General features: G+C 47.9%; 1 protein-coding gene and 2 pseudogenes across 5 annotated transcripts in view; all 3 read left to right on the top strand.

Annotated features, from left to right (window-relative positions):
- Positions 1 to 23,483, top strand: part of TEX14 (testis expressed 14, intercellular bridge forming factor) — a 639,745-nt gene that overhangs the window by 79,832 nt on the left and 536,430 nt on the right. The gene's annotated exons all lie outside the window — the stretch shown is intronic.
- On the top strand, positions 51 to 284 carry LOC120930049 (annotated as a pseudogene).
- Positions 533 to 638, top strand: LOC120930011 (annotated as a pseudogene).

Here is a 23,483-nt window from a genome sequence, read left to right as displayed (position 1 = left end):
GGACCACTTGACGTTGCACCTGTCTGCACGTTTTTGTGAACACTCTTTATGTGTGTGCACATTTTTTCTGCACCGGGTGGAGCTTTTTGGGTGTGTTCACACGCCATAGGCTTTTCAAAAAAAAGTGTACAAACTACCAATCACGATGAAGAGTGTTAGTGTTTCTTTTTGAGCGCGAAGTGGGCTTACAGTGCTGCTTGTAATTGTAGCTGCTGTTAGTTGTTGATGACCGTTCTCTGCTTTTATTTTAAAGGCAAGGAGTAAAGAAACACAAGCTGAGTGATTGTTTTATTGGGTCTAAATAATAGAGCATATTGTAAGTCCCCCAGTTGTCTAAAAGCATATACATGCAAATAGTACGTGCTTTTTGATGTCTCTTCTCCAGGTAGTAGAGTGAGATTTTCTGGTTTCTGCCTAAATTATTAAAAGCAAAAATGGTTGTTTCGAAATTTGCTAATGTCTTCATTACCCATAGTTTCCTATACTAGCTTTTTTTTTTTTTTTTTTTTTTTTTTTTTTAAACAGTGTGGCCGTCGCTTCTCGGCCTTTTGGCTAAGATCGAGTGTGGTATCTGTTCTTATCAATTGTTTGAGGAGCGCTAAAGCACCTCCTAAGGGGGAGGGTGGATGCAATCCAATGACGTCATTGCACCTGGAAGGATGGTTTCAGCAGGGACTACGCCGTGCTGCCCGACAGATACTGGGGGCCGGCCCATGGTTGAGTCTGAGCCATCTGGAAGGGTGCTCCTGGTGAGGATGGGTGGCTGCACTTGGTCTGGTCTTTTTGCCGAGTTCTAGTCTGGCCTTCTGGCTGGCTGGTGTAAGTGCTATCTCTGTCAGCGATCCGGTTGCCCTGGGATACGACAGGGTAGGACCATGCAAATTTGCCGGGTTGACGGAGGGTCTAGAGGGGCTAGTATTGGTGGAGGCTGCTAACTGGCGTGGCAGTTCTCCCCAAGAAAACCTTAAAGGGCTCTCTAGCTGGCAGGGGTGGAGGGCTGCACTGGCCGGTCAGGGGGTCGGATATGGAACGAAAAGCCTATGGTGCATGTGCCCCTGGAGTGGCAGTCCAGGGGTATCTGAAGATCACTGTGTGTGAGGGACACATTGATTTAAGATACCACGGTCACTGCACCAGATACACGTGTTTTTTTTTTTAGCGTCTCCTGGGCCGTGCCTTTTATTTAAGCCTATGTTCGTCACGTTTTTGTCTTTTTTTGGTTTGTGCACGTTTTGTTCACTGTGAGATTATGGTGCCGGTCCTCGGGCCAGCCCTGAACGTCTTGGGAGTGGGTGGACATGGCCTTCTGGCTTAGTTCACTTGCTCTCATGGGGTCTCCCTTCGGGGGAGCCACACCTAGTACTGGGAGGGTTCTGTTTTGGCAGTCCCTCCGAGGAAGTTGGGTCCGTGTCGGCTTCGGTTGCTCGGACCACAGTACCTCAGTCCCCGTCTGGAGCCTAACGCCCCGGGGCATCAGGGTTTGGGTCCCTCTTCACAGGAGGACCACTTGACGTTGCACCCGTCTGCACGTTTTTGTGAACACTCTTTATGTGTGTGCACATTTTTTCTGCACAGGGTGGAGTTTTTGGGTGTGTTCACACGCCATAGGCTTTTCAAGGAAAAAAAAAAAAAAAAAATGTGCTCTAAAGTGTTCAAACTCACCAATCACGATGAAGAGTGTTAGTGTTTCTTTCTGAGCGCAAAGTGGGCTTATAGTGCTGCTTCTAATTGTAGCTGCTGTTAGTTGTTGATGAACGTTCTCTGCTTTTATTTTTATTTTTTTGGTCTGTCAGCCACCCACGATCTCTCCACAGATAGCCAGAAGGGGGATCTGCCTATGTAAACAAAGCAGATACCTGTTCCTAGGGATTAGGAACCGCAATCTCTCTGTCCACTGCCCCCACAGTTACAAACACCTCACTAGGACACACTTAACTCCTTGTTAACCCTTTCCCTGCCAGTGTCAGTTATACAGTAATCGGTGCATTTTTTAGCAGAGATTGCTGTCTGCCGCAATATCGCAGTCCTGCTGATCACCAGCATTATGTGTGAAATTGATAATAATAAGTGTCATGAATCTATCATGAACCTATTTTGGAGAAGCTGTAACTTTATTTTACCAAAAAGATGTAGAATACTTTTTGGCCTAAACTGATGAAGAAAATTGCTTTTTTTGGGGGGATATTTATAGCAAAAAGTACAATTTTTTTTTTTCAAAATTGTCAGTCTTTTTTTGTTTATAGCGCAAAAAATTTAAACCGCAGAGGTGATCAAATACCATCAAAGGAAGGGTCTATTTGTGGGAAAAAAAAGGACGTCAATTTTGTTTGGGAGCCACATTTTCATTCAAAGCGCGACAGTGCCGAAAGCTGAAATTTCGCCTGGGCTTGAAGGGGGTATATGTGCCCAGTAAGCAAGTGGTTAAAGAACAAATAAATGACAATACAAGTTGCAAATTCGCCATGGTAAAAGGCTGTCACTTCTGATCCATTCTGTACACAATATGGCATCGATAGTCAATACCCTTCGAAAGGGTATAAGGCATCCTGCTGGCAGCAACGCCAGGAGAGGGGGTCCAAATCTGACTCTGTCAAAACCTTCCCTGTCACACCGCCCAATACGGGAATGCCTGTGACAAACAGGTGGTGCCAGGAGGGGAAAAGATGCCAACCCCAATAAGGGGGGCTCCCTCCGCAGCATAAAGATACTGTGGCCATAATTCCAGTTAGTGCAAAACAAATTAACAGTCCAAAACCGTGTAACCAAGAGGCTGTAAATTGAGAATGAACTAGGGAAAGGGAGAAAAAAATAAGGAAAAGTAAGGAAGAAATTTAGAAATAGAGGGCAAAGGGGAGTCAGAGCATATCTGCAATTAAGTGTGGAGTCCTCAAGTCCACAACGGGGGCCGAGCCACCTCCAGAGGGAGCAGAGGGACATTTTCCTGATGCCAAAGCTCCACCGCCTCCACGGGATCTAAGGGACAATATTAACAACGTCAAATCTAGACTAGAGGGTACATGCCCTGGGTCAGCCACGTAGGCCATCCAGGGTGCCCATATGATATTGAAGCATTCCATGGTACCTCTACAAGTTGCTATCCAATGTTCAGCTTTTCTAATGTAATTTGCCTTGCCAACCCATTCCTCCCTTGTAGGGATTCGGGACTGTTTCCAGTAGATTGGAAGTAAATGCCTAGCCAAATTTAGAAAATGCGGCAGTGCGCTCTTCTTATATCCACTAATCGGGACCTGAGGACATGTAAGAGGAAGTGGACCGGGGATAGAGGAACGTCTAGGCCTAGGATCTCTTTTTTTGGGATTTAATGTCTACCCAAAAGGGTTTGATCTGGGGGCATTCCCACCATATGTACATAAGTATGCCTCTGTGGCCACAATCTCGCCAGCATAGGTCCGATACAGAAGGGTAGATATGTGCCAAATCAGCTGGCACCCTATACCAGCACGACAGAATTTTATAATTCGTTTTTTTTGGGGGTTTTAGACTCAATAGAGCTGGAGTGGGTGAGCTGGTAGAGGTGGGTCGGCTGAGTTGTGGTTAGTTCAAGGTTTAGATCTCTCTCCCAAGCCTGCACATGTGCAGGCTTAGGGTCCAGGGTGGCGGAGCCTAGCAGGCGGTACATTTCCGAGATCATGTGGGGAATTTGATCGTCTTCCACAAAAAGGTGCTCAAAAGGCGTGAGGGAGGAGATGTCTCTTATAGAATGGCCATGGACCTCGAAAAAATGGTGAAGCTGCCTATACCTCCAAAAATTCATCTGGGAGCCACTGTGCCTGGCCTACAAGGTCTCAAAACTCAATAGTTTACCATTGCTCATGAGCTTTCCACAACTGGCGTTGCCATTTTCCACCCAAGGGCCAAAGAAGGCAATTTGCTCACCCGGAGGGAACCACAGAAACCCACCCACGGGAGGGGGTAGGTTTAGGGTGGGGTTGATTCGTTCCCAAATTGAAAGAGCATATGTCGTCAGCAGGGAGGTAGTGTCTGACAGCTCGCTATGCTCACGGGACAGCCACGATGCGTATGTTAAATTCCTCCCTGCCAAAAATTTCTCCAGGAAGACCTGCCACGACATTCCCCCTGACTCTTGGGGTGGCCGGTGAGCTTTGCTCCGAGGTCCACACATGACTGGGCTGTGGTGTTGTCTCACTCAAAGTGGACCGGGCCGACAGCTACCTCCATTGCGGTTGTAGGCCTGTCAGGAATGCGTCAGTGAGTCCTCGCTTGGACGGGTAAGTACAGTCCCTCCCGCTTCGGTGGGGTGGGTTGGTACGGCTTGGCATTCCTGGGGTTCGGGGGTCCTCCTATCCTCCCTTCCCTGCTCCTTTTTCCCTCTGCTTCATTACATTACTGCTGTCGGGGGGGGGCACCTTACTGAGGGAACTGCGGTACTTCTGCCCTGTGTTTCTTTTTACTGCTGGGGTCTTTTTCAAAGAGGAGTTTGGACACTGTTTAGCCTCTTTGGGCTTTCACTGTCCAAAATGCTGCATTTTGCCACCACTTTTGCAGTGCTGTCGCCATTTTTTGGGTGATTTTCAGTTACTATTGAAAATCCCATTGGCGGCCATTTTGTTGTAGCCACACTATGGCACAGGTTACTATTGCGGTCGGCCATCTTCCTGTGGCCGCGTCAGGCTCTATATGCAGCGTTTGGCGGCCATCTTGGCTGAGTCTTTGGCCTCTAGTGCTGGTCCCTGCAGTGCGCAGCACAGTTCTCGTTAGTTCCTCAGTTTATCTCAGTTTTTCCTCCTCTCACACACGCTGTGCACTGAGGATGGGCAGCTGTGCTGTGCAGTCTTCTCCTGTTATGGTGAGTCCCTTGGGACCCCCCGTTCAGCGCAGTAAGAGGGTGGGTTTTCAGTCTAACCTGAATAGGGCCCTGGGAGCTTTTGAAATGGAGTCAGTCTCTTCCCCAAACATGCCTGAGGTGGCAGCTGGTGCTCCTGCACCTGGGATTCCCACAGACACTTTGTCAGTAGTCCTGGAATCCTTTGTTAGCAGGGTGGGAGTGGAGTGCGGATGTGCGGGGGGTACAAAGCGCCCCCTCCCACCGCTATCCCCTGGGGAATGCTCTGTATCAGACCAGGACCTGGCTGAGGCTCAGGTCCCCGGTTCTTTTTTATCTGGAGACGTGGACGGTGGTGTAGTGGTTCACTCCCTCACCTGGCAGCAAGACAGTCACTGGTTTAAATCTGGACTCCAACACAAACTGCCTGGAGATTGCATGCTTTCTCCCTACGTCTGCGTGGGTTTTCTCCGGTTAATCCGGTTTCCCCCCAAACTCCTATGACATGTGTGTGCGCTGTATGGAACTCCCTTATGCTGTCTGTGCAGCGGAGGTTAACTCTGAGGGCTCTGTCTTTTTTGTGCAAACAGACCGCTCTGTCTATTTTTTTTCTTTTCACTAGTTAATTTATAAAGAATGGAAAAAATGCCGCAGAAGTCTTTTTAGTTCCTCAGCTTTTGAGGAGAGTTTAAAAAAAAAAAAATTCTCCTCAGGTTAGTGCTCTCCCTATAGAAGGGACACCTACCTTCAGGGACCTTAATGATAGGAGGTCTGAGGCGCTGAACCACTCCATGTTTACCATACTGGGATATGCATTGCGACCTGTTGTGGCCGCAACCTTGGTGTCTCTGAATGGGCAAGGTTTTACACAGACTGTGGAGGAGCACCAGCTCCCTCCCTAAATTGTTAGACTGGCCGACCAGTTGGTCCAGGGCCTTCTATATGTCTGTGATGCCACACGGGGCTTCCTTGATGTCCAGAGCCTCTGTTTCGGCAGTGGTTTTGCGCCGGCTGAATTGCTGGTCTGCTGACCTAGCATCTTAAAATGCCCTGGCTGATTTACCCTTCAGGGGTTGGAGGTTTTTTGGTACCTCGTTGGATGACATTATCAAGGATGTCACTGGGAGTGAGCGCACTCTCCTCCCTCAGTCCACCAGGGGAAAGGAGCCGTGCTGTTGGCCGGGTCCTTCAGTTTTGCATCAGTCAGGGCCCGCGGGTTGACCTTCCCAGGCCGACTAAAGGCTCAACTGGGGGACTGAAATGTCCCTGGGTGCGTAAGCTGAACATGCCGGCACCCTATCCCGCCAATGTATGTAGCTTCCCCCTGCCCGTATCTTGGGTGGGGGCACGTCTTTGCAGGTTCACAGCTCGGTGAACCTCCCTGCTTGCCGACCAGTGGGTCTGTGGGGTGGTCTCTTCGGAGTATTAGATAGGGTTCCTTCCTATCCACCGAAAAGATTTTTCCCCTCGAGTCTTGCGGCTCTTCGGGAACCTGAATTCAAACCTGAATCTGTTCTTGGTCCCAAAGATGGACAGGGTCTGTCTGATTTTGGGCTTCAAGGACCTAAAATTCCTTTGTGAACCATGGGTTGTTATGCACGGAATTCATTCGTTCGGTGGTAGCTGCGCTCCATCCGGGGGACTTTCAAGGACGCATACATGCATGTCCCATTTTGCGCAAGTCGCAGAGATTCTGTGCTTCGCGATTGGGGAGGTCCACTGTCAGTTTGTGGCCCTTCCTTTTTGATCTAGCGTCGGCACCAAGAGTTTTCACCAGAGTGCTCACACTTATACTAGCTTTGCTGGGACAGCGAGGCTTTGCCATCATGGGCTGCTTAGACACCCTTTTTCTGAGAGCAGCTTCTGGCTCAGAATTAGTGGAGGATGTGTCTATAGCCATTGTCGACCCTCCGAAAATTCGGGTGGGGGTTAAACATTTTGAAGTCGGTCCTGGTTCCGACTCAGCGTTTGGAGTACCTAGGGTTGATCCGGACTCCTCGGTGGCAAAGGTTTTTCTTCCCCTGGTGAAATTGCAGACTCTTCAGTCTACAGTGAGGGTGTTGGCTTCATGCAATCGGTCATTTCTCCGTTTTTGCATTTCGAGTCCTGGGCCTGTTGGTAGCCTCTTTTGAGGCGGTACCTTATGCCCAGTTCCACACTCGTGTTTTCTAGTGGGAGATACTGTCCAAGTGGTACGAATCTCTTTTGTCTCTGGATCATCAGATCTGGTGAGCCACCTACTCGGTCCCCCTGAATTGGTGGCTGGGATCTTCGGTCCGGGAAGTCGTTCTTCCCGTTCAGTGGACGATTAATATGACGGTCGCCAGCCTCACGAGTTGGGGGGATCGCCTGGCGGGTCCAGTCGGCCCAGGGTCACTGGGTTCTAGTGGACTCCTGTCTACCGATCAATGTCCTAGTACTTTGGGCGATCAGGCTGTGCCTCTTCTCACGGTCGAGGAGGTTGCAGGGTCGCCCGATCTGGATTCAGCCAGACAACGCCACGGCCGTGGCTTCGGTCTACCATCAGGTATACTGGCAGGCAGACTACCGGAGTCGCCAGATGCTGGACCAGGGCGACTGGTCTCTGTTCTTGGAGGTGTTTCAGCTCCCTTGCAGGAGGTGAGACTCACAGGGCATGGATCTCCTTTCCGCTCGTCTTGACCACAAGGTGTCAGAGTTCGTAGCCAGGTCTAGTGATCCCTGTACGGACGCGTCAGACGCGTTGGTTGCCCTGTGGGGTCTGTATCGGCTACTTTCCTACATTGTAGTTTCCAGAGTGGAGTTCGAGGGGATCCCGATGATTCTAATCGCTACAGATTGGCCTCGGCATCCTCGGTACTCCAATCTCGGGATGTACCCTGACGGGAGGACCTTCTGTCTCAAGGTCTTATATTTCCTCCTGTGGTACAGTCGCTGGCTTGCACGACATGGCTGTTGGAATCCAGACTTTAAGAGACCGGGGTCTGTCCGACTCGGTCATCTCACCCATGCTGAAAGCAAGGTAGTCTCCTTCCAGGGGGATTTTCCATCGCATCTAGAAGGCCTACGTCTCTTTGTGCGAAGAGATGGGGTGACGTCCACGGTGTCCAGGGTCCTGCTGTTTTTTACAGCTTGGAATGGATCTAAAAATTGCCTTAAGCACCGTTTGGGGGCAGATTTCAGCCTTGGCTGTGTTTTTTGTCAGTGGCCTTTTGCGGCCCATTTCCTGGTGGGTACCTTTTTGTGCTAGGGGTTTGGCATATACTTCCCCCTCTAGGTTCACCTCTTCCCCCATGAGTTTGGACTCTCGATTCTTCAGGAACCTTCCTTTTTGGAAACATCAGTGAGAACCTTCCTTTTTGGAAACATCAGAGAGATTCTTCTCTTGACACAATCTTGGAAGGTGGCATTTTTAGTGGCCGTTACTTCTGTCAGAAGGGTTTCTGAGTTGGCGGTCTTGCCTTGCAAGTCGCCATGCTTGATCCTCCATTAGGATTATGTGGTGGTGCTTCCTATGGTGGTTTTGGCCTTTCGCCTGAATGAGGACTTTGTTTTTCCATCCTTATGTCTTCGGCCGGCACATCCTAAGGATGCTGCGTTTCCTACATTAGACGTGGTACCCGCTTTGCGGGAGTACCTGCCTGCTATGGCTCAGTTTCAGTGATCTGACGCTCCTATTGTGTCGGTGTCTGGTCCACAAAAGGGCCTGTCGGTCTCGTCGACCACCATTTCTCAGTGGATCAGGCAGTCATACAGACCTATGCTCTTAGGGGGAGGATGCCCCTTTTCCGGTCACGGCACTTTCGACCAGGGCAATTGGTGCTGCCTGGGTTTTCTGACATTATGCATCTGTCTCACAGGTGTGCAGGTGGCTACTTGGTTGTCTGTTCACACTTTTTCCAGATTTTACTTGGTTGCTGTGAGTGCATCTTCTGATGCTTCTTTCGGCTGCTAGATTTTGCAGACAGCTGTTTACTGTTGCACCTCCTCTGTTGAGGAGCTCTGCTTGTTTTGGGGTGAAGTTAAAATTGGTTTTTGGTTCGAGTATGCTTATAGTATCAATGATCTCATACACTGATTAAAAAAATAAACATTAACAGCGCTTATTTCAAGCTCTCCGTGCTCAAAAAAATAAAATGTGTCACCACATCCTGCTAAAAACCATTAAATTCATGAGAGGTCACTATTGGAAATTACAAATGTGAATAAACCACACTAGTTAACCTTAACAGGCCTCAAAAGACAGTGAATAAATCCCAAAGTCCTTAGTGTAACTATACAGAAACTTCAGACAGTGATGGATGTCTATGCTACTGTAATGCACAGATACGCAGGGTCCTCCTATCAGTCCTAATCTCAAAAGAAAAAGCTTGAAAAACACTTCTGCAATGACTGTGATGGTGCAAACATTTGACACGAAGGGGTCCCCCTAAGAAACCTCACTCACCAGATGGATGTCATCAATAGGCATGAAATGCTGACTATCTCTGAGGAATGCTTTGAGGTACAGCTGGATCTCTCCTCCGTCCTTCTACTGACACCTGGTAGTCTCTGGTTGTGCTCAAGTGGATGCGATCATGTAAGAACAAGGGGGAGACTCCACATAGTGTAAAACAGTTTATTTCAACAAACAACAAGAGCTCTTCAATGTTAAGCTTACAATTAAACAATTCAAATATGGCGCTGTGTCTCAATAGGTTAGCGTGGCTCTCACTAGTTCTGCTGCATGGGGATTCCTCCTCCTGACGCCGTGAGTCCCGGGATCCCGCACACCTGATTGGACGATTAGGTCACGTGGCCACGCCCTGACGCGTTTCGTGATTGCATGTCACGTCTTCAGAGGGCGTGGCCACGTGTCGTGAGCCTACCGTATTTATAGCGCCGTTTATTCAAGCCGCCCGCCCTCTGCATGACGTCGGCTGAATGTGTAATGAGTACTGGGGACGCCCTGTGTTTTACAACAGCTGATCAGACGTAGCAAGCGTCACGTCTCCAGCTGATGGCTACGTTGAGCGAGTGACTATTCATTACTTAATATGAACTCACCGCGCCCCCAGTGGTCATTGTTCTTAGTGCGCTCGCTTAGTGCTAAGCCTAGTGTGCATTCAACCACCAAAATTAGGCATGTCATCACAGCAAGCTAGTGTATACTTGGTACCTTTCAAGCTTGTCTAAGCACCCTAACTAAATACACATCAAGATGCACTAGGGCGACCAAACGTTGACAGTCTCATAATAAATAGTAATAAAAGAGAATAAAATTGCATAGTACATAATAATAAAATGTTACAATTGCACTAATTCTCAATCTGCATCTATATTCTTCCTTAACTTAAAATTGGGGAGAGAGAGACAGAGACAGAGAGAGAGAGACAGAGAGAGAGAGAGAGAGAGAGACACAGAGAGAGAGAGAGAGAGACAGAGAGAGAGAGAGAGACAGAGAGAGAGAGACAGAGAGACAGAGAGAGAGAGACAGAGAGACAGAGAGAGAGAGAGAGACAGAGAGAGAGAGAGAGACAGAGAGAGAGAGACAGAGAGAGAGAGAGACAGAGAGAGAGACAGAGAGAGAGAGACAGAGAGAGAGAGAGAGAGAGAGACAGAGAGAGAGAGAGACAGAGAGAGACTCCAAATTGATCAACAAAAGTGACATTGGTGGTGTGGGCATACTTCCTGCTCGTACCCAATAGAAAAAGTAGCCAAAATCATATTTATCTCTACTCGGCCTCTATATTACTATAGGTACTATCTGATAATTATGCCATTCCTAATGGCAAGTCGTGCCTTGTCTCATCAGGTTGTAATATGCCCTAACTCTCATTAGAGTATGACAAATCAAAGCGATAAAATATTATTAAAAAATTAATTAATTAATTTACAGGGTCTCTTTTTATATTTAATGATTACTGATAAAACAGTTGAGGTCCAGTTCTATGTTTAACCCCTTTGGGCTTAAAGTGTTGGTCATTAATATCCATTTCCCGTACCATATTGGCTCCTCTCCATTTCGGATGAATTTTGTCCACTCCCCAAAATCTTAAGCCTCGATCCTGTTTTTTGAGGAAGTGCAACGACACGCTGTGATCCTCATAGCCTGTCTTAATGTTGTATATATGTTCCGAAACTCTTTTCCCTAGAGTGCGTTTAGTACGACCAATATACATGAGGCCACAAGGGCACTCCAATGCGTAAACGACATGTGTGGACGCACAGGTTATACATTCCTTAATTTGGAATTGTCTACCATTGGCTGTAGAGGTAAAGCTTGTGAGACCTCGTAAATGGGTGGATACCTGTTGGCATGCTTTGCAGCGACGGCATGGAAACCTTTTTTTTTTTTTCTTTTTTTTTTTCTAGTGTATTTTGTGCGTGTACTCGAGAGAGGAGCCGGACTGCAGGAGTTGGGAGTAGGCAGGCCTCCCCCAGAGGCAATCTGCCACCTTTCTCCATGCCCCGGGTGGCAATGGCGGGTGTGTGAGGGGATCCTCCCACACAGCCCGCCCTACCTGCTCCGCTTTGAAGCCCAACGGGGCAGAGGGACTCCCTATAAGGGAGTGAGAGGATTAGCCCGCTCAACCAGCCCCGTTAGTCCTTCGCCTCTCTTTAAGAGACCGCGTGGTCAAAGTGCGTGTGTGTTAACCCAATTTCAAGTGCGTGTGTAGGTGTGGTGGTTTTTGTGGGAGGGGGGTGGGCGTACTAAGCGCAGGCTTACCTCGCATAGCACACCCACCGGGAGCCGGGCTGAGACCACCAAACTCAATTCACATGTAGCCGAGACCGGGAACCGAACCCCTAGCTGCAGAGATGAATGGCTTGTCAGCGCAGTGCCAATCGCGTTGAGCCACCGCAGCTCCCTATGGAAACCCTTTTGTTCCCAGAACATCTGTAATGCCGCGTACACACCATCACTTTATGTGATGAAAAAAAATGATGTTTTTAAAAACGTCACTTTAATTGACTGTGTGTGGGGGAAAATGTCGTTTTATGTCTTGTAAAAAACGACCAAAAAAAAATTGAAGCATGCTTCAATTTTATGTGTCGTTTTTCAAAAGTGCACTTTTTACTTCACAGAAATTGACCGTGTGTAGCAAAAAACGTCGTTTTCTAAGACGTTTTTTCATCCACGCATGCCCAGAAGCTACTTATGAAGCAAGCTTCAATGGTAAAACGTGGTGGAACGTAACCTCACTTTGCAAGAACATTGTGAGAAAAACGATGGTGTGTAGGCAACTTCGTCTTTGAAAATTGAAGTTTCAAAAACGTCATTTTTTACTTCACAGAAAGTGTCGTTTTTTTTCATCACATAAAGTGATGGTGTGTATGCGGCATAATGGTTTAGGTTGATCAAGGACCTTTTTAACCACCTGGTCTCCAAAGGATGGAGTCTTCCTATAAATGAAGGTTGGTACTTCAGGTAAGGTTGGTTTGAGTATTTTGTCCATAGTTAAGATGTTCCAATGTTTCCTGAAAATATTCTCCACTTCCCTATATTGCTCGTGATATTGGGATATAAATCCCCATTCATGCTTCTGGTCAGGGTTTTTGTTTTTGGGTTGTAATAATGACTCCTGAGTGTTCTTTCCAACTTCTTCTCTGATTTGTTCCAATGTATCATGATTGTACCCTTTTTCAATGAAGTGTTCTGCAATTTTTGATGATTGTATTTGTTTGAGCACGGAGAGCTTGAACGGAGAGCTTAAAATAAGCGCTGTTAATGTTTATTTTTTTAATCAGTGTATGAGATCATTGATACTATAAGCATACTCGAACCAGATACCTGGGGTTAATCCTGGATTCCGCGGAGGCGAGAGTTTTTCTCCCAACAGAGAAACTTCAGACACTGCGATATGCGCTGCAGCAGTTGTCGACCCAGAAGTGGTCATCCCTTCAATTCTGCATGAGGGTTCTGGGTCTGATGGTGGCCTCTTCCGAGGCATTTCTGTATGCCCAATTCCACACCCGAGTGCTACAGAAGGAAATTCTGTCACGTTGGGACAAGCTCCCTTCATCTCTGGATTTCCAGATTCAGATGAGTCACCTGGTCAGGTCCCCCCTGGTGTGGTGGCTGACGTCGCCGGTGCTTCGGACCTGGAAGTCGTTTCTGCCGTGCCATTGGACAGTGGTCACGACGGATGCCAGCCTCTCTGGCTGGGGGGGGGGCGTTTGGGGCACCCAGTCAGCCCAGGGGCGCTGGACTCAGGAGTCCCGCCTTCCGATCAATGTACTGGAGCTCCGAGCAATCAAGTTGTGCCTTGCTAGGTGGTCCCTGGAGCTGCAGGACCGACCGTTCAGGTTCCAGTCAGACAACGCCACGGCCATGGCGTACATCAATCATCGGGGAGGCACACGGAGCTCAGCTGCAGCGATGGAGGTCGCGCACATCCTTCGGTGGGCCGAAAGGTCCGTTCCGGCTCTGTCGGCCGTGTACATTCCGGGAGTACAGAATTGGCAGGCCGACTACCTAAGTCGCCAAACACTAGACCAAGGAGAGTGGTCACTCCACCCGGAGGTGTTTCAGAGTCTGTGCCAAAAGTGGGGCACTCCGGACGTGGACCTTCTAGCGTCCCGTCTCAATCGGAAGGTACCACGGTTTGTGGCCAGGTCGAAGGACCCGTGTGCGAACACGTCAGACGCGTTGGTGGCACCTTGGGGTCACTATCGCCTAATTTACGCCTTCCCTCCTCTGATACTTCTTCCTCGCCTGCTGCGCAGAGTGTAAGCCGAAAAAGGGATTCCAGCAATCCTGATCGCCCCAGATTGGCCGTGCCGCTCCTGGTACGCGGACCTGGTGCATCTGGTGGCAGACGTCCCTTGGCGCCTACCCCTGAAAGAAGATCTTCTGTTGCAGGTGTCCGATCTTCTATCCTGCTTTACAGTCGCTGGTTTTAACGGCGTGGCTGTTGAGAGCCAGGTACTGAAGGAACGGGACCTGTCAGGCTCGGTGGTCTCTACCATGCTGCGTGCACGGAAGTCTACTTCACAAAAAATTTACCATCGTACGTGGAAATCGTACATCTCTATGTGTGAAGAGATGAAGTGGCACCCCCGTACATACGTGATGTCCCGGATTCTGCTGTTCTTACAGCGTGGAGTGGATCAGGCTCTCGCCTTGAGTACGGTTAAGAGTCAGATTTCGGCTCTAGCTGTTAACTTTCAGCAACCCTTGGCAGCGCACTCCTTGGTGCGTACGTTTGTGCAGGGGTCCGGCATGTGGCCCCTCCTGTGCGTCCTCCACTGCCCCATGGGATTTGAATTTAGTCCTCTCGGTGCTTCAACAAGCTTCCTTTGAGGACATTTGGAAGATCCCTTTGACTCTGTCACAGAAGGTGGTTTTTCTGGTAGCATATACCTCAGTCAGACGGGTGTCTGAACTGGCGGCCTTGTCCTGCAAGGCTCCCTACTTGGTCATCCATGAGGATAAGGTGGTGCTCCCAAAGGTTGTTTCGGCTTTTCACATTAATGAGGACATTGTGTTACATCCTTGTGTCCTCGGCCGGAAAACCCGAAGGAGGCCACTTTTCATTCCCTGGATGTGGTTCGGGCCCTACGTGTGTACTTATCTGCTACGGCTCCGTTCCGGAAGTCGGACTCACTATTCGTGTCAGTGAATGGTCCTAAAAAAGGTCCGGCGATCTCGTCGGCCACCATTTCTAGGTGGATCAGACAGGTTGTGCTTCAGGCCTATGCCCTGAAGGGGCGGGCGCCTCCCTTTCATGTTACGGCTCATTCGACCAGGGCGATCGGTGCCTCTTGGGCTTTCCGTCATCAAGCCTCTGTGTTACAGGTGTGTAAGGCAGCGACCTGGTCGTCAATCCACACCTTCTCAAAATTTTACAAGGTGGATGTGAGTGCATCTTCGGATGCCTCCTTCGGCTGCAAGGTGTTACAGGTGGCAGTTTAAGGTTGGAGTTCCTCCGTTGAGAAACTCCGGTTTTTGTTTGGGGTGTAGCTTGGTTTGCTGTGTTGTTTTCCCACCCTTCAAATCTTTTTGACACTGCTTGGGGACGTCCCTAAGGTCAAAGGCTGCTGTGTCCGTCCATGAACGGAAGAGAAAATAGGATTTTTGTACTCACTGTAAAATCCATTTCTCTGAGTTCATGGACGGACACAGCACCCACCCCTCCTTTTTGTTTGTACTGCTTGTTACGAACTGGAGCTGCTGAGGCAGAGTGTGGGTTATACCCGGGGGACCACGCCCCCTGGGAGGAGCTGTACTGAGGAAAGTGTTTTAACACTTAAAGTGCTGTTTTCTGCCTAATCTCTCCTGGAAGGAAGGATATAATACCCTAAGGTCAAAGGCTGCTGTGTCCGTCAATGAACTCAGAGAAATGGATTTTACGGTGAGTACAAAAATCCTATTTTTTAAGGCCTGGAAGACTGCTTCAGCCTCTGGGGTCCACTTAATCATGACCGAGTCTTACCCTTTGGTCATGTTCGTTAAGGGCACCGCCTGAGAGGCAAAGTGGGGGATAAATCGCCGATAATAAGCGATGCCCAGAAAGGCTCGTACCTGCTTTTTGCTGTTAGGATGAGGCCAATTCTGTATGGCCTTGACTTTATTGACTTGGGGTTTTATCACGCCCCTCCCAATGGTGTACCCAAGATATTTGGCGTCTTCCTTTCCAATGGTACACTTCTTTGGGTTGGCCATAAACCCAGCTTCCCAGATGGAGTCTAGGACTGCTTGCACTTTTTGCAGATGTGATGCCCAATCTGGGCTATGGATAATTACATCATCCAGGTAAGCTGCAGCATTTTTCTGATGGAGCCTTAGAATCTGGTCCATTTTCCGCTGAAAGGTTGCCGGGGCATTCTGTAACCCAAACGGCATTCTTTTATACTGAAACGCCCAGTCTGGGGTTACAAACGCGGTTTTCTCATTGGCCGATTTAGCCAGGGGAATTTGCCAATACCCTTTTGTGAGATCGAGAGTTGTCATGTCCTAGCTGGTCGATTAACTCATCGATACGTGACATGGGGTAGGTGTCAAATTTTGTAACTTTGTTCAGTTATCGAACTTCGTTACAAAAACGCCAGCTCCCATCCGGTTTAGGCACGAATAGCTAGATTTAGTAAGAGTTACTCGGAATCTGCGCCCACCTAAGTTTAAGTGTATTCTCAAACAGAGATACACTTAAACCTATCTAAGCTATGACGGCTTTCGCCGTCCTATCTTGGTGCAATATTAAGGCTGGCCGCTAGGTGGCGCTTCCATTGCGGTCGGCGTAGAATATGTAAATCACTAGATACGCCTATTCACGAACGTACGCCTGGCCCCCACAGTACAGATACGCCGTTTACGTAACGCATTATCAGGTCTATAGTTATTCCATCAAATAGTTGGAATAGTAATGTTAAAGTATGGCTGCCGTTCCTGCTTTGAAATTCGAAAATTTGACGTCGTTTGCGTAAGTCGTCCGTGAATAGGGATTTAAGTCATTTACGTACACGTCAAAATCAATAGGACCGTGCGGCGTACTTGGCCGCAATGCACACTGGGTAATGTAGGCGGACGGCGCATTGCGCCGTTCCAAAAAAAGTCAATCACGTAAGGTCAAACATATGTAACAGTAGGAGCTACTGTGACGGTAAAATGGACCCAGGGTATGCACACTTGAGATGTGAAAAACTACAGAGCATAGCTGTGGACTGGAGAAGACTGCTTTTGCAGCTTTCTCCAGGTTTTGGTAATCCAGGCTTTGTTCATTACCAGCAGGGTGTGTGTGTGCTCAGGTGAGCACAGCCCTTTATAATGAGTGTGTGGGAAGACCTCATGGCTGCCAGTTGAAGACAGCTCCACAGGAAGAGACTGGAGGTCTCCAGGAATCAAAGAGGCTGTAGGAGACAGCCAGAACCTTGTGTAGACGCTGAAGGGAAGCCGTCTACGCGCAGAAGTACTGCTACAGAGAGCCAGGTGCGCTAGTTTTTTCTGTTGTGTATTTTATGGAGAAGAACCCCCTGCGTGGGAAAACGCTTGTTTGGATTTTTATTTTGCCTTTTTAATAAAAATGGGCTACCATGCCCTTAAACATAGTTCCTGGCTGGAGTGAATCACTGAAAAAAACTCCAGTACTTTGAGAATACAGTCCTTGCCTCTCTGACTTAAGGCGGCGTAGCGTAAATACGATACGCTACGCCGCCTTAAAGTTGCGGTGGCGTCTGTGAATCTAGCTATAAGAGTATAGGACTGGACCAATCACTTTGGGATTCCTCTATCACCCCCAACTTAAGCATTTTCTCCACTTCCTCCCGTATTGCCTCCCGGCGGGCCTCTGGGATGTGATAGGGTTTTAGCTTCACCCTTTCACTGGGCGGGGTAATATCATGCTCTACCCCAGACGTTTGTCCCGGCAACTTAGAGAACTTCTTTGTTGCGAAGCAAACTCCTTAACCTCCTGTTGTTGGGGCTTTGACAAGGTGACTGCTATTCCAACCTCAGGAATCACGCAATCAGACTGAGCTGTTGATAACGTTTCTGCGACTAGGGATTCCCTATCCCTCCAGGCTTTCAACAGATTGATGTGATAGATCTGTTCGGGCTTTCGCCTTCCTGGTTGTCTGACCTTGTAATTCACTTTGCTCACTTTTTCCAATATCTCGTAGGGGCCTTGCCATTTGGCGAGGAACTTGCTCTCAACTGTAGGGATAAGTACCAATACCCTATCCCCCGGGGAGAAGGTTTCGGGTCTTGGCCCCACGGTTATACACTCTGTTGTGCCAACTGTGCTTGGACCAAATGTTCCCTTACAATTGCCATTACCTGTGCAATTCTATCTTGCATCAGGGCGACATGCTCAATCACACTCCTGTTGGGAGAACTCTCACTTTCCCAAGTTTCCCTGGCTATAGCCAACAGCCCTCTTGGGTGTCTCCCATAGAGCAACTTGAAGGACGACAAACCTGTAGAGCAGGGGTGGCAAACTCAAATTCATCGGGGGCCGCATCAGCAGTATGGTTACACTCAAAGGGCCGGGTGCGCTACGTATACAGTGCATGGGTCAGGATTGCGCTACGTATACAGTGCAGGGGTCAGGATTGCGCTACGTATACAGTGCAGCGGACAGGATTGCGCTACGTATACAGTGCATGGGGCAGGATTGAGCCAAGTACACAGTGCATGGGTCAGGATTGCGCCTAAAAATTCCTCACATCTGTACTCTATCCTACTTTCCTACCTGGACCAGCTCTGGTACCTCCCTGTGTAGGCTGCTCCCTCCCTTTGTATTGTGCTATAGTACCTTTTTTTTTAATTGGGCTATAGTGGTACCATCCCTCTGTGGGCTGAATCCTGTGTTATCAGTACTTTGTTTTGTTTTTTTGTTTTTTTACGATAACTGTAAAATAGCAGCACATAGTGCAAAACTGCCAGCAATCTCTGCCACAACATTCAGTGGCATGCAAAAAAAGCCGGCATCGCTGGCTGGAAGGACTGGGGAGGCGGGGTGGAGGTGGAGACGGAGCGGTGGTGGAGGCGGAGAAGGAGGCGGGCACCAGATCGGCATTGTAAGCCGTCATGCCTGCAGAAAGAGCGGAGGCGACGGTGGAGGCGGAGACAGGGCGGAGAAGGACGCGGGCACCAGATCAGCATTGTAAGCCGTCATGGCTGCAGAACGAGCAGTGGAGGCGGAGACAGGGCAGAGGAGGAGGCGGGCACCAGAGCGGCATTGTAAGCCGTCTTGGCTGCAGAAAGGGAGGCGGAGACAGGGCAGTGTTGGAGGCGGGGGCGTAGACGGAGTGGCACAGAGTAAGGGGAATATGTAATGCCTGCTCAGACTGGCCGCGCCGCTCGCTCAAACCTGGCAAAATGAGGTGGCTGCTGTGCGGGCCACATTACAAGGTCCGGCGGGCCAGATTCGGCCCGCGGGCCTTGTGTTTGCCACCCCTGCTGTAGAGGATTGGGGTACCTCCCTAATGGCAAACAATAAATAGGGAATAAGACAGTCCCAATCCTTTCCATCTCTATCCACCACCTTCTTTAACATTTGTTTAAGGGTTTTGTTGAATCTTTCAACCAACCCATCTGTTTGGGGGTGATACACAGATGTACGCAATTGTGTCACTTTTAACAACTTTAACAATGTCACATGATGATGCCATTTTAAAGATTTTATGAGTTTATTCTCACATCTATTTTGTGGTACACTTTTCACAGTATTTGGACACTTTATCAGTCCATTGTTTATACTGTCGCAGCTGATTATTTATATTTTATTGTTGCTATTTTGACCATTCATTTATTGCCTTTCAAGTGTACCTGTCACGTGAGCACATTTGCACTTTATCACCTATTTATGCACATCGCAGCACTACTTCTACATTTATACTTACCTGGGTCTTGAGACTACCTTCAGTGCTTGCTGCAGTACCCCACCTTTTAGACTTGGCCAGCGTGGGAATGTCTTTTTATTGCGGTATGGGAATCCTGCTTCCTGGATCACAGTCAAAAGGGGGCGAAGTGCCCTGCGCTACATAAGGGTGCGCCTGGAGATATCCTGGTAGAAAAAAACGTGCACCATCAAAGTCATAAAAGGGCTTGCTGCACATTTTTTGCATGATGCCGTCCTTGAGAGTGTATTTGTGAAGTTTGCAGTTTATATTTCGGGGATTATCCACATCTCGAGATGGGGGTCTCAGTGCTCTGTGTGCGCAGTCTATTTTGATGGGAGTAGATGCTGGCAGGCCCAGTATGTCCCGGAAGATATCTTGTAGCGTGGGGATAATGTCCCTTGGGGCCGTGGCTTCTGGCAGACCCTAAATTCTGATATTGGCCTTCCTGCTGTGGTTTTTGACATCCAATTGACTTTTTGTTTTTTTCTAAAAAAAAATATTTTTTTAATTTTTTATAATATGAAAGATATTACTCAGAGTAAATAGATACCTAACATGTCACGCTTTAAAATTGCGCACGCTCGTGAAGTTGCGCCAATCTATGGTCTAGACTTAGAATTATTACTCTCGCTCTAACATTTGCGGTGATACTTCACATGTGTGGTGTGAACACTGTCTACATATGTGTGCGTGACTTGCGTATGCATTCTCTTCTGTGTGCGAGAACAGGATGGGGGGCGCTTAACCACTTAAGGACCGCCGCACAACTATTTACGTCGGCACAATGGCACGGCTGGGCACATGAACGTACAGGTACATCCCCTTTAAGATGCCCAGCCTTCCTGTCCTCCGTGACCGCGCCCGCAGGACCCGATCGCCAACGGTGTCCCGAAATCGGGTCACAGAGAGGAAGAACGGGGAGAGGTAAGTGTAAACAAACCTTCCCCGTTCTTCCTAGTGTGGCTGTCAGTGATCGTCTGTTCCCTGTGTTAGGGAACGACGATCAGTGACGTCACACGCACAGCCACGCCCCCTTCACAGTAAGAACACTCCCTTAGATCACACTTAACCCCTACAGCACCACCTCCTGGTTAACCCCTTCACTGCCACTGTCATTTTCACAGTAATCAGTGCATTTTTATAGCACTTTTCGCTGTGAAAATGACAATGGTCCCAAAAATGCGTCAAAAGTGTTAGATGTGTCCACCATAATGTCGCAGTCAGGAAAAAAAAAGCTGATCGCCACCATTAATAGTAAAAAAAAAAAAATATTAATAAAAATGCCATAAAACTATCCCGTTTTGTAAATACTATAAATTTTGCGCAAACTAATCAATAAACGCTTATTGAGATTTTTTTTTTTACCAAAAATATGTAGAAGAATACGTATGGGCCTAAACTTAGGCAAGAAAAAAATATATATATTTTTTGGGCATATTTATTATAGCAAAAAGTAAAAATATTGCATTTTTTTTTTAAATTTGTCGCTCTATTTTTGTTTATAGCACAACAAATAAAAACCGCAGAGGTGATCAAATACCACCACAAGAAAACTCTATTTGTGGGAAAAAAAGAACGCCAATTTTGTTTGGGAGCTACGTCACACGACCGCGCAATTGTCGGTTAAAGCGACGCAGTACCGAATCACAAAAAGGGGCCAGGTCCTTTACTTGCATGGAAAAAAGAAATTATCCTGGACTGCCACACTCTGATTTTTTGAAACAAAACGAACAAAGGATAAAATCCAAAGCTGTATAACATCCAAAAATTCATGCAACACTGCAATCAATGGTGGGAAGTGGATGCAGGGGGGGGGGAAAGGCTGACATGTTTCACATCATGGATAGATGCATAAAGCGGTTGTAAACCCGCATATACATATATTTTTTTTTTTTTACACCTGCAAGGCAAAAGCCATAATGAGCTAGTATGCACCGCATATTAGCTCATTATGAAATACTTACCTCGGAACAAGGTAGGGAACTTACCTGGTCCACGCCGAGCGTGTCTTTCGGGTATCGCCGCTCCAGCGCTGTGATTGGCTGGAGCGGCGATGACATCACTCCCGCGCATGCGCGGGAGATTTCATTCCGGCATGGGTCGGCGGGGCCGGCCCTTCAGCCGAGGATCCCCCCTGTGCATGTGCCGCTGCAATCAGCGGCGCATTGCGAGGGGAATATCTCCTAAACCGTACAGGTTTAGGAGATATTCTTTATACCTACAGGTAAGCCTTATTATAGGCTTACCTGTAGGCAAAAGTAAAAAAAGTGAGTTTACAACCACTTTAATCATCTTTTTTTTCCACGAATCAGCGCAGAGTCTGCACCTGTCAGTGCTACAGGGCGGGAGCACAGCATAGGTCGCAGGGCTTGGAGCGGTACTTTTTTCCATCCTTTACTTGCATATTGGTCCGGGTCTTAAGTGGTAATTTTATTTTTATTTTTTTAATACACTGTACCTTTTATTTTTATTTTTTTTATCACTTTTATTCCTATTACATGGACAGTCATCTCTTTTATAAGGATAAACATCCCATGTAATATAAATAAGGATGACAGGTCCTCTATGTGGAGCGATCTTGGGTCAAAAAGAACCCAAATCTCTCCTTTACCTTTAAAAGCAAAAGAACTAACAACTTTTTTTTAAAAAATCTTTTGCTTTAAAAAAAATTTACTGCCACCCTGGACCGAAAGTGACATCATGACGCCGCTCTGGTCCTCCAAGGCCATAGAGGCGATCAAAGGCGATCTAGTCTTTGATCGCCTCTGTGACCATCTGGTTGAAAAATAAAAATACAGTGGTTATGGCTAATCAGTTCATCTATAATCCTGGAAACCACTTGCAAACTGCAACGTACCCTGTATATACCTATCTGCACCTGAAAACCTTTATTCTGATGCAGTCAACCAAGTCTCTTCATAGTTGATTTCTTCCATTGCTATCATACCTCACTACGATTTTAGTGAAGGTATGGGGAGGGTCTCTCTCCTATTTCTGATTACCCGCATGTTGCCTGTATCTGATGTCCTGTGTACTTTGTCTGTTTTCTCAACCACCTTTCTACCTGCTGCCTGGACTGACCCTTTGCCTGAATAATGACCATGCCTCTGCCTGGTCTGAACTGACCCTGGCTTGATAATCAACCATATTTCTGCCTGCCACCTGCACTAATCTTTTGCCTGCATACTGACAACATCTCTGCATGCTGCCTGAACATACCCTGGCCTGTTAATTGACCATGTTTCTACGTACTGCCTGGAATGATCTTTTACCTGCATATGGCCACATCTCTGCCTTCTGTCTGAACTGACCCCAGCTTGTTTATCGACCATGTGTCTGCTTGACGCCTGGATTGATCTTTTCCTTGCTTACTGACCATGTGTCTGCATGCCGCCTGAACTGACCCTGGCCTGTTAATTGTTTTTGGCTGCCGACTTGACCATTCCTTGGCATTAGTACTGACTCATTTGCATGTCCCACTGACTTTGTTCCTGAATAATCTGTATTCCACCCATTCTCTGCGGACAACTGCACTACTGGAACCATAGGTACTCTTTTGTTTGCTCTCTTTTCAGCCTCCTGTACTTCCTGGCCAGTGAATATAGTATTGTTGCTATAGGTTCAGCTGAGTACCAGTAGATTAGGCCTGTTTTGCTTTTTAAAACAGGGACTGCTGTAGGTGAAGCTACACTATACCAGGGCTCGACAAAATACGGGCGCCCGGTCGCAATTGCGACAAGAAATTGTGACCTGGCGCCCACGCCCACCGGTAATTGAGGTCGCAGCTTTGCGGCCTCAATTACCGGCCGTCGCGGGCCCGCTGCTATCGCGAGGTGGGGACGCACGGAGGCAAAGGATCCTGTGTCTCCTTGCGCTCCCACGCCGCATGATCGCTGCGGGCCCGCGACGGCCGGTGATTGAGGCCGCGGCTTTGCTGCCTTGTGAAGGCCCAAGCTTCCTTCTGTGACTTGGCGCCATGTGGTGGTGGCCGTTGGCATTACAAGTAAAACAGCAGCTCTAATTTGTTTTTTCACTGCCATCTCCTTCCCTCTAATTAGGACCCCCAAAACATTATATATATTTTTTTATTCTAACACCCTGGAGAATAAAATGGCGATCGTTGCAATACTTTGTCACACCGTATTTGCGCAGCGATCTTACAAGCGCACTTTTTTGGGGAAAAAATACACTTTGTTTAATTAAAAAATAAGACAACAGTAAAGTTATCCCAATTTTTTTTTATATTGTGAAAGATAATGTTACGCCGAGTAAATTGATACCCAACATGTCATGCTTCAAAATTGCGTCCGCTCGTGGAATGCCGACAAACTTTTACCCTTTAAAATCTCCATAGGCGACATTTAAAAAATACTAC

The sequence above is a fragment of the Rana temporaria genome, chromosome 2 (genome assembly GCF_905171775.1).
Source record: "Rana temporaria chromosome 2, aRanTem1.1, whole genome shotgun sequence".
Classification (NCBI taxonomy): domain Eukaryota; kingdom Metazoa; phylum Chordata; class Amphibia; order Anura; family Ranidae; genus Rana; species Rana temporaria.
Note: the sequence above shows the minus strand (reverse complement) of the source record. Positions and strands in the feature narration are given on the sequence as shown.